This window comes from Hemitrygon akajei, chromosome 8, assembly GCF_048418815.1.
Source record: "Hemitrygon akajei chromosome 8, sHemAka1.3, whole genome shotgun sequence".
In the NCBI taxonomy this organism is placed as follows: Eukaryota; Metazoa; Chordata; class Chondrichthyes; order Myliobatiformes; family Dasyatidae; genus Hemitrygon; species Hemitrygon akajei.
Genome location: NC_133131.1, coordinates 145,434,480 through 145,449,244, shown reverse-complemented (window position 1 = coordinate 145,449,244; position 14,765 = coordinate 145,434,480).

The following is a 14,765-nucleotide window of genomic DNA, read 5'->3' as shown; positions in this document are numbered from 1 at the left end:
CACTATCTCAAAAAGCATTAATAATAGCTTTTAAAAAGTTCTTAAGTCCTGGCGGTAGAATTGTAAAGCCTAATGGCATTGGGGAGTATTAACCTCTTCATCCTGTCTGAGGAGCATTGCATCAATAGTAACCTGTCACTGGCAGAGATGGTTTTGCTGATCCAAACTGACTGGTGTCTGCAAGTGAGCAAATCCAGGAACCAATTGCACAAGGGTGGTCTTGAGGCGCAGGTCTTGGAGCTTACTGATTAATTTTAAGGGTGTAATGGTATTAAATGCTGAGCTGTAATCAATAAAGAGCATCCAGATGTTCCAGGGATGTGTGAGGAGCCAATGAGATGGCACCTGCTGTAGACCGGTAGGCAAATTGGAGTAGATCGAAGTCGCCACTCAGACAGGAGCTGATATGTTTCAACAGCAGCCTCTCAGAACATTTCATCACTGTGGATGTAAGTGCAAGAGAAAAAGCATTTCAGGATGTATATCGTCTACATTTTTCTGACATTAAATTTGACCTTTGAGCCTTTGAACTGGACAATAGTCGTTGAGGCAGGTCACCACGCCCTTCTTGGGCACTGGTATATTGAAGCCTGCTTGAAGCAGGTGGGTACCACACACTGTCAAGAGAGGTTGAAGATATTTGTGAATACACCAATCAGTTGGTCAGCCCAGGTCTTCAGTACTCAGCCAGCTACTCCGTCTGGATCAGATGCATTCCTTGGATTCACTCTCTTGAAGGCAATCCGCACATCATCTTGAGATACTGAGACCAAACGATCATTGGGAGGCATGACATGAGGGTGCTCAATGGCTCCTCCATGTTCTGGTGGTCAAAGCAAGCATAGAAAGCATTGAAGTCATCTGGAAGTGAACCTCTGCTGTCTTCAATGCTGCTAGATTTAACTCTACAGGAAGTTAAAGCATTCAAACCCTCAGGCCCCTGAACCAGCATGGATAACTTCACTCATTTAACTCTGAGCTGATCCCACTACCTATGCATCATCTTCAAAGAAACTACAACTCATTTTCTCAGTATTATTTATTTACTATTTTTATTTGCTTTCTTTGCACGTTGGTTATTCGTCAGTCATTATGTATAGTTTTTCTCTGATTCTTGGTCAAGAATATGCCATTTGGACCAACAAAGCTTGCCAAATTCCTGTTTACATAGTGTGTTGAAAACATACACATACTTTAATAATAAATTTACTTTAAACTTTGAACTCTGAAGCACAAAAAGTTAGCTTGCAGGTGCAGCAAGTAATTAAGAAGGTAAATGGCCTATTGGCTTTTATTACAAAGGGGCCAAAGTTTAAAAGAAGTATTATTACAACTGAAGAAGCTACACTTACAACTGCGTGTACACTTTTGGATCTTCGAGAGCAGTTCAGGAATGATTCTCTGGACTAATTCCTTAAATGAAAGGACTGTCCTTTCACAAATGGTTAGAAAACATTAGGTCTGCATTCATTGGAGTTTAGGAGAATAAGAAGGGGTGATTTTATTGAAGCACAAAAAAATCCTAAAAGGATCTGATAAGTTAGGTGTTAATACACTTCCACTGATAGTAGAGTCTTAAACAAGAGGATGTTGTTACAAGATAAGGTGATGGTTGTTTGAAACTAAGGACCATTGGAATGTCTACTGATAGAGGGTGGTGAGCCTCAGGAATTCGCGATACAGGAGTTGATTAGCTCTGATCATATTGTATGGCAGAGTAGGCTGAAGGAGACTGCTAGCCTACATCTGCTGCCATTTTCCTGTATTCCTTGTCACAAACACTGATCCAAAGTTTACATTTATTATCAAAGTAATTATGCCTTATGCAACCTTGAGATTCCTTAGAGCCACAAAACAAAGAAATCCAATAGAACCCATTAAAACAAAAAAAATGTCAAACACCCAATGTGCAGAGGGAAAAAAATGAGTCATGCAAACAATAAAAGTAAGTAAATAACATTCAGAACTGAAGTCACAGAAGTGAGTCCACAGCCAGGCATCACTTCCGCCGATTATTTGCAGGACACAGCCTCAATTCCATAGAGATGGGCTAATCTCACAGATTAATGACCTGAACTAGCCCATCCTTTGTCTCCAGCCCTGACACCCTGATCTTTTCAATCTTGCCCAGCACTTAAGTCATCCAGATCTTGGATCATTCCTTACCCTCGGACCTAGGCTCTGCTGCTTCGATATGCTCTTGGACCCGAGCTCTGCTGCCTCAATTTTGCCCATACCCAACCTTTCCAAATTGGTTTGACACTTAAATCGATGAAACCTCCAGTCTTTCCTTACTCTCGGGCCTGAGCTCACCTTGACTGTGCCTCACCTCGGTTCTGCCATATATTCTCATGCCCCGCTCTCCAGCCTGGACCCCCACCACCTCAATTCGGCCTGTACACACCACGCCACAACACTCCTGCGCCTTCAATGCTTCAGTTCACATCACAAAAATGCTAGGTCATAGAGGTGGTTCGATAGCTCAAATCCAACATAGAAGGTTCAGGCTATTGATTGCAGTGATCGGTTACCAGAAAAAGTGTGATTATTAAAGTATTTAGTTATTTTCTTTATTTGCTACCAGTCAGTAGTCTCTGAGTTTCACCAGCGCCATCTTAAACCAGGCAAATGACTACAGATGCTTGAAATCTAAAATAAAACAAAAACTGCTAGAAATGCATACCAATCCAGGCAGCATCAATGAGGTGACAAAAAGTTAATTTCAATTTGGTAGCATTTCACAAGAATCAAGAAAAAAAAACATAACGGGAGGAGCAGAGACAATATCTGTAATATTATCGGGACTGAGGTACACAAACACAAGTTGTGAAGGAGGAGGAGGGGGTGAGTCATGGTAGTCATGGAAACAACCAAGAAATGGTTGTGCAGAAGCTAGCAAACCAGTCACAGAATCTATGTTTTTCTTTGAATGGATTCCATGATTTTCTTTGTTTCGTGGCTGTCTGTGGGGAAGACAAATCTCAGGATTGTATACTGCATACATACTTCAATAATAAATGTACTTTGAATCATCGGGTGTGCTAGTTACTGAATCTGGAGGAAATACCACTGCACCTCATGATTCACTGTAAGTCTATCTAGTGTTTCAGGTCCTTCAAGTCTCCATTTACATGCTGTGGTTTCCAGGCACAAGATGAATCAATCAGAATATAATTTTTTAAATATTACTGAGACATAACTGCATCCTAAGGGTGATGTGGCATCAGATTTTGAAGTGAATTAGTTCCAGCTGACTGAAGTTAAATTTACCTTTCTGTATTTAGCACGCGCCTGAACACAAGTTTTTTCAACCCATGTCAAAGGTGAACCCAAGAGACAAACACAAGAGATTCTGCAGATGCTGGAAATCCAGAGCAACACGCACAAAATGTTGAAGAAACTCAACAGGCAGGTAGAATCTACAGAGGGAAACAGTCAACATTTTGAGCCAAAACCCTTTATTTCCCTCTTTAGATGCTGTCTGACCTGCTTTGAACCTAAAAGACAATTGGGCTGCTTCATTTCAGAGACAGTCAACATGCAAAACAATAGATACAATCAGCTTTCCTTAGTTAATCTGTCATTTCCAAACAACAAGCTCATAATGAGGTAGATTGTGAGGACTCTTGACCTGATTGCTTGCCTGCACTGCACTTTCTCTGTAGCTGTTACACTTTATTATACATTGTTATTGCTTTTTCTGGGTCTACCTTAATGGACAAAGTAATGATTTGATCTGGATGCAAGATGATCTCTTCACTGTATCTTGGTACATGTGACAATAATAAACCAATTCCGATGTAAAATAACAAAAAAACTCTCTGCTTCTCCACACCCGTGGGAACTAATTATTTTCCCTCTCACTCCACAGAAAGCTCTCTCATGTGGCTTGCTATGTGCCCTAGATTTTCCTCAAAATTTACAAAAAAGATTTTGCATTTTACATTACCTTTCCTGAGTTCAGGATATTCCATAATAATTTGCACAGATGAAGTGGTTTGAAGTGCAGTTACTCTTGCAGGAAAAGCAGTGTCCAGCTTGTGCTCAGGATGAGCCCAGAAACAACTGGGAAACTGACTAAGTCACCTGCTTTTAGTGATATACTTGTGGGATAAATGCTGGCTGAATGAAATTCCCCAGCCCCTCCATAGAGAGACATGAGATTGTTTGTAATTAACTGTGAAAACTGATTTAATAGCTCATCCAAAAATTAACTACAGTCGGCCCTCCTTATCCGCGGGTTCCGCATGCGCGGATTCAACCAACCGCGGCTCAGGAAAACCCGGAAGTTCTCTCTCCAGCACTCGTTGTTTGAGCATGTACAGACTACTTTTTCTTGTCATTATTCCCTAAATAATACAGTATAAGAACTATTTACATAGCATTTACATTGTATTAGGTATTATAAGTAATCTAGAAATGACTTCAAAGTACAGGCAGTCCCTGGGTTATGAATGAATTCCATTCCTGAGTCCGTCTTTAAGTTGGATTTGAAGTCGGAACAGGTACATCCGGTATTATTTAGCGTCAGTCAAACATTTTCCTTAGTATGTCGTACATATTTTACCTTTCTATGCATATAAAACACTTAAGAAACATACGTATTTCAATAATTAAACCACTGTGTTGCTTAGTAATAATTGTAGCTTTCATCAGGGCAGGGCCTTTCACATGCTCCGTTAAATTTGGTCCGATCGTTGACCGACTGTAGCCTAATGCTTTTCCAATGACCGATGGCGTTACACCTCTTTCCGATCGCTTTATTACTTCCACCTTAATTTCAATCATGATCGTGATTATTTTCGTGAACAGAAACACTGCGGATTCAGAGCTGCGCCACTGAGTCCTAAAGACCACCACACTGAGACAGGTTAAATAAGGGACTTAAGCATCCGCGTTTTTTGGTATCCGCGGGGGGGGGGGTCTCGAAACCAATCCCCCGCGGATAAGGAGGGCTGACTGTACACTCACAGTATAGGACTTGCTCAGCACTGTACAATTGAAGAATTAACAAAACATCTACCTAGGACAAGTAACACATCGCTTCGGAGCATCAACTTTTTTCTTCTCTTCATTTTTCACAATCTTGAGACATCCAACAGCACCTTACAGCCAATGAAGTGCTGTCTCTATTTTGACAAATTGAGAAATAGGAAAGAAAAAATATATTTCCAGCCATGTCAGATATACAGTACCTTGGGGTTAATCCTTCAATCCCAAGTTCCCAAGTCGTTCAAGAAAGGTTGCAACATTCTACACAATAACTTATGTTATCTCTGTTTAGAAGTACTTTATTTTACACGGCTACAGTAGCAGACTGGTTAAATTACAGGATTAGCAGCCAGTCTTCTGAACCAATGATACAAGAAGATAAATTCAACTCCCACAACAACAGCTGAAGAATTAGCCTTCAAGTGCCTCTGGACCCACCAATGTGATTGACACTTAACTGCCTCCTTAGTTCAGGAGCAATTAGGGATGGACATAATTGCCAGTGTCGCATGAATTGCCACCAACATCCATATCTCATGAATAAATAAATTTTATAAATCATAAAATGGGAGGAATGAGTTGCAAGACTCATTTCACACTGTCAATCAACTGCATTGTTTTGCATATGGAGCTACTGGAAAAAGGCTCAGGTAATTTGAGAAGACAATCAAAGGTTCAAAGGTTAAAAGGTTCATAGGTTCATTTATTATCAAAGTATGCAGGTCTGAAATTCTTCAATTCTCCAGGCAGCCATGAAAACAAGAAAGAAAAGAAAGGCAGCATGATTATCAACCCCCAAATGTGACCTCCCAGCAAAAAAAAAACGAACAAATCCCTCCTCCAGCACAAAAACCGGGCAAAATGGATCAGGCACATCGATCCCCAAATCTCTCCCCGCACAAAAAATGAACAAAATGGATCAGGTAATTTGACCCTCAAATCCCCCTCCCTGAACAAAAAAAGAACTGAGAAGATCGAGTGAAAAATCACAGAATATAATATTTATAAGATTGGAAAAGTGAGTCTGGAGTCCAGAGTCCAAATCCAAAATGCAGGAAAACCTTAGGCGCACTCTCCGGGCACAGCGGCAGGCAGTCCATTCTTTGGCACATAGCAACCGATCAAAAGGCAAGCAGCCGGCGCTCACACTCTGCGCTCACTTTGATGCTTCAATCTCCTTCATCACTTTAATCGGTGAACAATGGGAGCTTTAATCGTCAAAATGGAGCCAAACATCAGTTTGCACCCCTATCCTTCAGCCTGCCCGGTACAAGGTTCGTACACACTGCCTCGACCTCCTGGAGTCCTCTCTGAGACTGCAGAGCTCTGGGACATCTAAACGATTTCCAAACTTCCGCACTCACCTTGATGTTTCAATCACCGTTGTCGCCTTAATTGGTGAATAATGGAAACTGTAATCGCTGTAAAGGGGTCAAATATCAGCTCACGTGCCATCCTGCAGCCTTGTCGCCGCGAGGTTCACTCACACCGCCTCTGCTTCCCAGAATCCTCTTGGAGACCGCAGAGCACTGAAGCACCCAAGCGGTCTCCAAATTGCAAAACATGGGCTCCAACAGTTCCAGAATCACGTTCAAGACTAGAAGCAAACCTAAAAGAGATAAAAGAAGTGAAAAATGTGGTTTCATGATCAATCCAGAAGATGTGGACCAAATGACCGCTGTACAGAGATGCCATCTTGACTGGAAGTACCTCACTACTCGCTACCAAGAAATTTGTTGGCAGAACAGTCAATGATTTTCCTCACATGGAACATAATGAAAGGGGATTTGCTGGCCGTGTTGAGGCACAGAAAGGTGGATAAATCCCCAGGGTCTGACCACATGTAGGAAAGAAAGAAAGAAATCATGTTAGAAGATGGAAGTGTAGCTCATGTTGTGCCTTTCTTTTAAAAAATGGGATGCAAGGACAGGTCAGTGGATTACAGTCAGGGAGCAAAACATTAGTGGTGAGAAAGATACTGGAAAGTATTATGTCAGACAAGATTTGGAAAGGCACAATATTATGCCTGGGGAACTGTTTCTTACAAATTTCTTTGAGTTCTTTGAAGGCTTGACCAAGAGAATTGATAAGAGCAGGACAGCAGATGATGTCTACATGGACTTCAGAAAGGCTTTTGACAAAGTCCCTCATGGTTGGCTGATTTGGAAGACTAGATCACATGGCTTGGTGGAGGGAGGCAGAGGGAGGTAGTGGAGGGTTATTATTCAGATTGGAGGCTTGTGACAAATGGTGTGCCTCATGAATCACTATTATTTGTCATATGGCTTTGGGTGAGAATGTAATATTAGTATGTTCACTGATGACACCAAAATTGGTGCCAAGTTTGACAGTGAGGAAGGCTATCTAAGATGAGAACAGGATGTAAGTCAACTGGGAAAGTGGGCTGAGGACTAACACATGAACAGTAATTCATGGAAATTCAAAGTGAAGCAAGTTTGGGAAGTTAAACCAGGGCAGGACATAGACATTGAATGATAGCATTGTGGAACAGAAAGACCAAGAGGGCCAAGTACAGCATTCCATGAAAGTCACAATACAGGTGGACAAGATTGTGAAGAAGACATATGGAGTGTTTGCCTCCATCAATAATACATTGAGTACAAGAATATTGCACACAGTATTCCAGGTACTAATATCTTGGGATATGATGTTGTAGCTGTACAGGACACTAGTACCTGGAATATTGTGTGCATTTCTGCTTGCCATACTATTGATAGGATCTGATTAAGCTACAGAGGGAGAAAAATTATTCACAAAGATGCTATCAACACAAGAAAATCTGCAGATGCTGGAAATCCAATGCAAAACACAAAAAATGCTGGAGGAACTCAGCAGGTCAAGCAGCATCTATGAAAAAGAGTAAACAGCCGACATTTCATGCAAAAATCCTTCATCAGGACTGGAAAGAAAGAGGAGAAGTGGGATTAAGAAGTTGGGGGGAGGGGAGGAAGAAGTACAAGGTGGTAAGTGATAGGTGAGACAGGGAAAGGGAGAGAGGGTGAAGTAAAGAGCTGGGAGGCTGGTTAGGGGAAGAGACAAAAGGGTGGAGAATTGGGAATCTGATAGGAGAGGTAGAAGGCCATGGAAGAAAGGGAAGGTAATGATGGGCAGGTAAGCAGATAAATTGAGAGAGGGAAACAGGAATGGGGAATAGTGAAAAAGAGGTGGGGTGGGGCAATTACCAGAAGTTAGAGAAATCAATGTCCACGCCATCAGGTTGGAGGCCAGATGGAATTCAAGGTGTTGCTCCCCCAACCTGCATGTGGCCTCATTGCGGTAGTAGAGGAGGCCATGGACTGTCATGTCAGAAGGGGAATGGGAAGTAGATTGAAATGGGTGGCTACCAGGAGATCACAAACAAGAGAAAATCTGCAGATGCTGGAAATCTTCAACATCAGGCTGGAGGCTACCCAGACAGAATATATGTAAGTGGTTGTTCCTCCAACATGAGTGTGGCCTCTCCACAACAGTAGAGGTCATGGTTAGAAATTTTGGAATAGGAATACAAGTGGAATTAAAATAGATGGCCACTGGGAGATCCCTTTCCTCCATGGTCTCCTACCCTCTCCTATCAGATCCCCCCTTGTCAATCTGTTTACCTCTTTTCCCAACCAGCTTCTCAGCTCTTTACTTCTCTCCTCCCTCTCTCGCTATCTCACCTATCACCTACCACCTTATACTTCTTCCTCCCCTCCCCACACCTTCTAACTCTGACTTCTCACCCATTTTTCCAGTCCTGATGAAGTGTCTCAGCCTGAAACATTGACTGTTTACTCTTTTCCATAGATGCTGTCTGGCCTGCCAGGTGTCTCCAGCATTTTGTGTGTGTTCCTCACAAAGATGTTAGCAGGGACTAGTTGGTTCAAGTTATAAAGAGAGTTATAGGCTGGGACTGTTTTCCTTGCAGCAAAGGAGACTGGGAGATGCAGAGGGGTGGGGGGGGGGGTGGGGGCTGCTAACCTTATAAAGATTAATGAAGGATATCAATAAAATGGATTGTCTCAGTCCTTTTCCCAGAGTAGTGAATCTAAAATTAGAGGTCATAGGTCTAGGGTGAGAGGGGAAAATTTAACAGGAACAGGAAGAGGCATTTTTGTTTACACAGGGGTTAGTGACTAAAGGTTGTCAGTCCGAGGAGTGGTAGTGGGGATAAGCTCCCATTACCTAAAAGTGCTCTTCACGGCATGCACCTCATATAACCTCTGACAACCAAGTCCAACTCCTGGCCTTTTCGTGTGCCTTAGCCTCTAAGCCCAGCGGAACTGTTTCTACTGACAGGAGAAGGGGCGAAGGTGGGTCCTGGCGCCTTAAAACCAGTGCTTCGGGTAGATGGAGCTCATCAGCCTGGGAAAGCAGTCCATCTAAGAGAGGGAAAACTGATTTCAAACCTCCGCTGCCTTACGGCCATACCCAGTCATGGGAAAGACTTCGGGAGTAAACCCTGAGGACAAATCCGGAGCTGGAGTCCCTAAGGCAGTCCGACGTTGCCTTCAACCTCGCTATGGCAACTCCTGCGATGTCACTGGTGCCAAGCTGTATCGGCCCTTGCCCTTCCCTTGGACAACATCGGTGGAGTGGAGAGGGGAGACTTGCTGCTTGGGCAACTGCCAGTCTTACATACAACCCTGCCCAGGCCTGCACCCTGGAGAGGACACTCACAAGACTTTCCAGGGGCAGATCCATGGTCTCACGAGACATCCATCCAGTCCATCCGGTGAGTATATGGAAAAGCTGCCAGAGAAAGTGATAGATGCAGATACAATTATAACAGTTAAAAGGAATTTGGCTGAGTACATGGGTAGGAAGGGTTTTGAGGGATATGCAAACAAATGGGGCAAGCTCAAGACACCTTGGTTGGCATGAATGAGTTGGGTCAAAGGGCTTGTTTCTATGCTGCATTCACTCTACGACTCTGTGACTACTGTCTGCCCTCACCGTAACGCTACTCAAAACTATGTGTGCAACGCTGGAACAACTAGTAAATCAGGGAGCTTTCCTTTCAACTTTGTCTTGGCATTGAATTTGTTAGTTGTCTGGACATAAAGATGGTGCAAAAGGCTGAGTTTAAAATGAGAGAATATATTTTCTCTGCTTCTCAATGGAATATTCCTTGGTTCTGACAAACAAGCAGCAAAGACATGGCATGACAGAGACATGTTGCCTCATTGACAACTCATTCTAGTGGCCTCTGTTGCTGTCATAGATATGGTCATCGGCGCTGTTCAGTCATTAAAAATTACATAGGCGTTGAGAAGCAACAAAAGAACATGTCCTCTTAAATATCATGGCTAACGGTGAAGTCTTTGTTCACAATGGAAGCAGACCTTGAGAAGTCACTTTGGACTCCAGGAGGCAAGCATTCCTAATTATCAACGTGGCTGTTGAGTGGCAGTGTGGCTAAGCAACGCACCAGTCCAGTACTTTGTGCTTACGTTAGAAGATGCTTATTAGCGCTCATTGTACGGGCAGTTCATCAGCCAGTAGGAGCTGGTGCTATGAGATGGATGGCAGTGAGGAATAGCTCTCACATGCCACATGCACCTAATCAGTTCCTTACTCCGGAGAATCCCCTCTTCTTCATCATGGTTTGGATGGCATGTCACCTACTGAGGATGTGAGACACCTCACCTCAGGTGGATTTTTATCGTCTTTTATTACAAAAGATGGAGTCCGTCCACCTGCAAAATGCCAGGCTTTCATTTGGGGAGTCAGGAGGAATGGAGTGGAACATGAGAATCACTTTATTTCATCTGTCCCTTCACGACTGCTTCTCTTCCAGTGTGAGTATGTTTCCCCAATGGCAAACAAGCAGTCTTCACACAGGAAAAGCCATGTTATAGAAATCAGGTAAGTGCTTGCCACATTAATTTGCGAAGCATTTACGCACACTATGGAGTAGATTGTTTTCACTGTTTTCATCAGGTAATAATCCCGGCAGACAATGAAAGCCAATGAAGGCCACTCTCTAGATTGTCTGAAAAAAACCATCTAGTACTGGGTGAAAAGAAATTCCCTCCAACCAAGAACAATAGTGACCAAAACTTGAATAGTTCAAAGGCACAAATTCAGTGCCAGATAAAACCTTCATAAGTCCTGATGAAGCGTCTCGGCCCAAAATGTTAACTGTTCATTTTCCTCCCTAGATGCTACCTGACCTTTCAAGTCCCTCCAGCAATTTGTGTGCATTTTCTCCCCATAGATGCCACCTGACCCTTTGAGTTCCTTCAGCATTTTGTGTGTGTTGTTGGCAGAGGTGTGAAAATGATTTGTTGTTTCTTTAATATCATGCTACTTTCAATATCACAACACTTTAGCAAAATTTTCCCACAAACCCACAATCACACTCAGGGTTTCCTGAACCCAAATATTCCCCCTCACTTCCCTTCTTTTCCATCAGTTTTTTCCCCACTTTCTCATTAGGAATTGTCTTGGAGTTCAGTTAATGTTGCTAATGTGTACAAGTACAGGAGACATTTTTCATAAGGCAACTATCTATGAATTTGCTAGGTAGGTTTTGGTATTACCTCTGCCCTTTGCCCATGACTAGTACCTTCATTCACCCTACTTGTTGTGAATCTTGTTAGCCCGGATTCTATTGGCCAAGCCTAAGCAGAATCTGGGACTGGAAAAGCCCCATCCTTACTGGCCAAGCTGTGTTGGCTTTCAAACCATACTGTTAAATATCTCTATCAACAGCCATTTAAAATGATAATTTTTTTCCAAAATTTGAAAATTAATAGTAATGTTTTAAATATAGAAGAATAAAAACAGTTTAAATCACTTAAGAACGCATGAATAGTTGACAAATCCTAGAAATTAATCAAACCTTCCTTTTAGCTTTCATCTCCGCAGCCTAGAATTTAATGGGATTGTAAATCCTGCAGAAGTCCTGGCCAGTAGAGCAAGTAAGACTCGTTTTCCCTGACAGAGTCCAGTGATACTACTCTGCGAGGGTGAGCAGCATCAGTAGACTTTGTGAGTAGGTTCAGGACTTTACACACACTTGCAAGTCCTGCACCAGCCGACATTTAAATGTGCAAAGCCAATGGTTCCTTTCAAAGCCAGCAAAATCTGGGACAATCACAGCATTTTTAATGTTATTGGTGTATAATAGAATCTTGGCTGTGATTGATGCCACAGGCTCCATCTAAGCTGCTAGAACAGGCAAATCAGAACCTAATCTAGTGATTCATTTGAATGAAGTACTCTTACAGTCCATTAGAGCTATCAGTTTAGATTATGAAATGTAAAACGTTTGTGCACTAGAGGGAAATACTGCAAGTATTTTCTAAGTACTTCTCATGCAACAGTTATTTAAATTACGTGTACGGCCAGCACTCCATATCCTGATTTAGGGTATATTCTGATGATGAGCATTGTCTTCTTCACCTTTTAATGTCTTCACATCTAACCTCATGCACAGAAGCAAAACAGTGCCTTGAAGGTCATTGAATCCCAGTGAAAGCTGGGCCTTTATTAAAAGGTAGCAAAGATAAACCTGGGAAGTATCAACCAGTATGTCTATCATCTGTGGCAAGTAAATTACTAGAGAGGATTCTGAGGGATAAGGTATGCATACATCTGGATAAATAGGAATTAATTAGGGATGGTCAGCATGGCTTTGTGCATGGGAGATCTTGTCTTATTAATTTGATTGGGTTTTTTAAATTATATGAACAAGAAGGTCATTGGGGGCAGGACAGAAGAAGGCCTTTGACTAAGTATTGATGCAGTAGGCTGATCTGAAAGGTTAGATTGTATGGACTCCAGGAAGAGCTGGTTAACTGGATGCTCAATTGACTCGATGGTAGGAAGCAAAGGAGGACATCATGGGGTTGTTTCTCAGATTGGAGGCCTGTGACAAGTGATGTGTCTCAGGGGTCAGCACTGGGCCAAATTTCGTTTGTCACTACATTAAAAATTTTGAATAAATATGTACAAGGCATGGTTCAGCAATGCCACTGAAATAGGTGACCTAATGGGCAGTGAAGGAGGTTATCAAAACTTCTAGAAGGTTATTAAACCTCTGAGAAAGTGCACCAAAGAATGGAAAATGGTGATTGATTTGGTCAAGTGTAAGGTAGTGCAATCTGTGAAGTCAAATTAAGGGAGGAAGATCACAGTGAATAGCAAGGCCATGGAGAGAGTTGTAGAACAGAGGGATCTTGGAGTTTCAAGGGCATGGTTTCCTGAAAGTGGAGTCACAGGTAGACAGGCTGTTGAAGAAGGGTTTTTGATATGCTGGACTTCATCATTGGGTATAGAAGTTGGGCAGTCATGGTGCAGTTGTAGAACGGAATGGGAAGGCCGCACTTGGAAGATTGTGTTTTGTTTTCATCATCCTACTACATGAAACAAGATATTAAACTGGAAAAGGTGCAGAAAAGCTTTAGGAGGACATTGCCAGGATATGAGGGACTGATCTAGAAGCTAGGGCTTTACTCCTTGGAGCATGGGAGACTGAAAGGTGGTTTTATTGAAGGGTACAGCATCATGAGGATGAATGAACTCAGACTCTTTGCCGAGGCCAGGGAGTCAAGTATTGGAAGGCATAGATTTAAGTTGTGAGGGGAGAATTTTGATAGGAACCTGAGGGGCAACGTTTTTACACAAAAAGCGGTAAATACTGCATGTACATTAAGCTACAATATACATTGAGGTACAATAACAAGCCTTAAAAGTCAGTTGGAAAAGTTTTGTGCCAAATACTGGCAAAGGGACTAGCTTAGTGGGTATCTTGGTCAGCATGGATCAATTGAGCTGAAGGTCTGTCTTCATACTTTATGACTCCATAACTCTGTGTAACTGGCTACCAGGCAGTGCATAAATATCATCACAAGTGATTCGCTTTTTTCCCTCTTGCTCCCAGTCTTTGACGTCTACTTTGACTTCAGGCAATTATAAACACATGGGGTTTTGCAGATGCTGGAAACCTTGAGCAACTTGGGAATCTGGACATCTCAGGCCTGATGAAGGGTCTCAGTCCAAAACATCTACTGTTTATTCCCGTCTGTAGGGTCTGCCTGATTTGCCGAGCGCCTCCAGCATTTTCAAGCCGATTGGCACTTTGGCACAGCTGGATGTCACAAACTTTTTCTAAATGGTATTTCCTAAGTCAATGGAGTTTCTATTAGAATGTTTGGCAACATATTAGCAGGTTAGATCCTGATGTGCTCATCACTGCTCACACTTGCTCTCTGAATTATCTCGTGCTCATGGGAATATCACTTTCAAAAGCTCCTGATGATGAATTACACAACCTAAAGAACTATTTCGAGCTGAGGACATCTCCAAATACACATGGATGGCCACAAGCTCTATTCGGAAGTGTTTTGAAGACATTGTTCCCAAAAATCGGTCTGGGTCTACCCAAACCAGAAGCCTTGGATAAATAGTTCAGTGCATGTTGCTCTCAGCACAAGGGATAAAGTCTTCGCCTCCAGAAACCAACAGGAGCTCAGGAGATACCACTATGCTTTATATAAAGCCACCAAGGTGGCAAAACGACAACACAGGGCAAAATCCAGTCACAACTCTGCGACAATGACACACGCAGCTCATGTTGTTGTTCGTCCTTCGGAGTCGAAGACAACCACGACTTCTGTCAGGTGGAGGGTTTGTGACTGTGGGTCCGGAGTTGACTGGTGAGGCCAATCCAGGCCCTGAAAGCTCGCCCACATGTGGGACACATGAGGGTAGGTGCTGCAGTGGAAGTGGAGGTAGTTCAAGCCTTGCGCGTTTCCTCTGAGCCT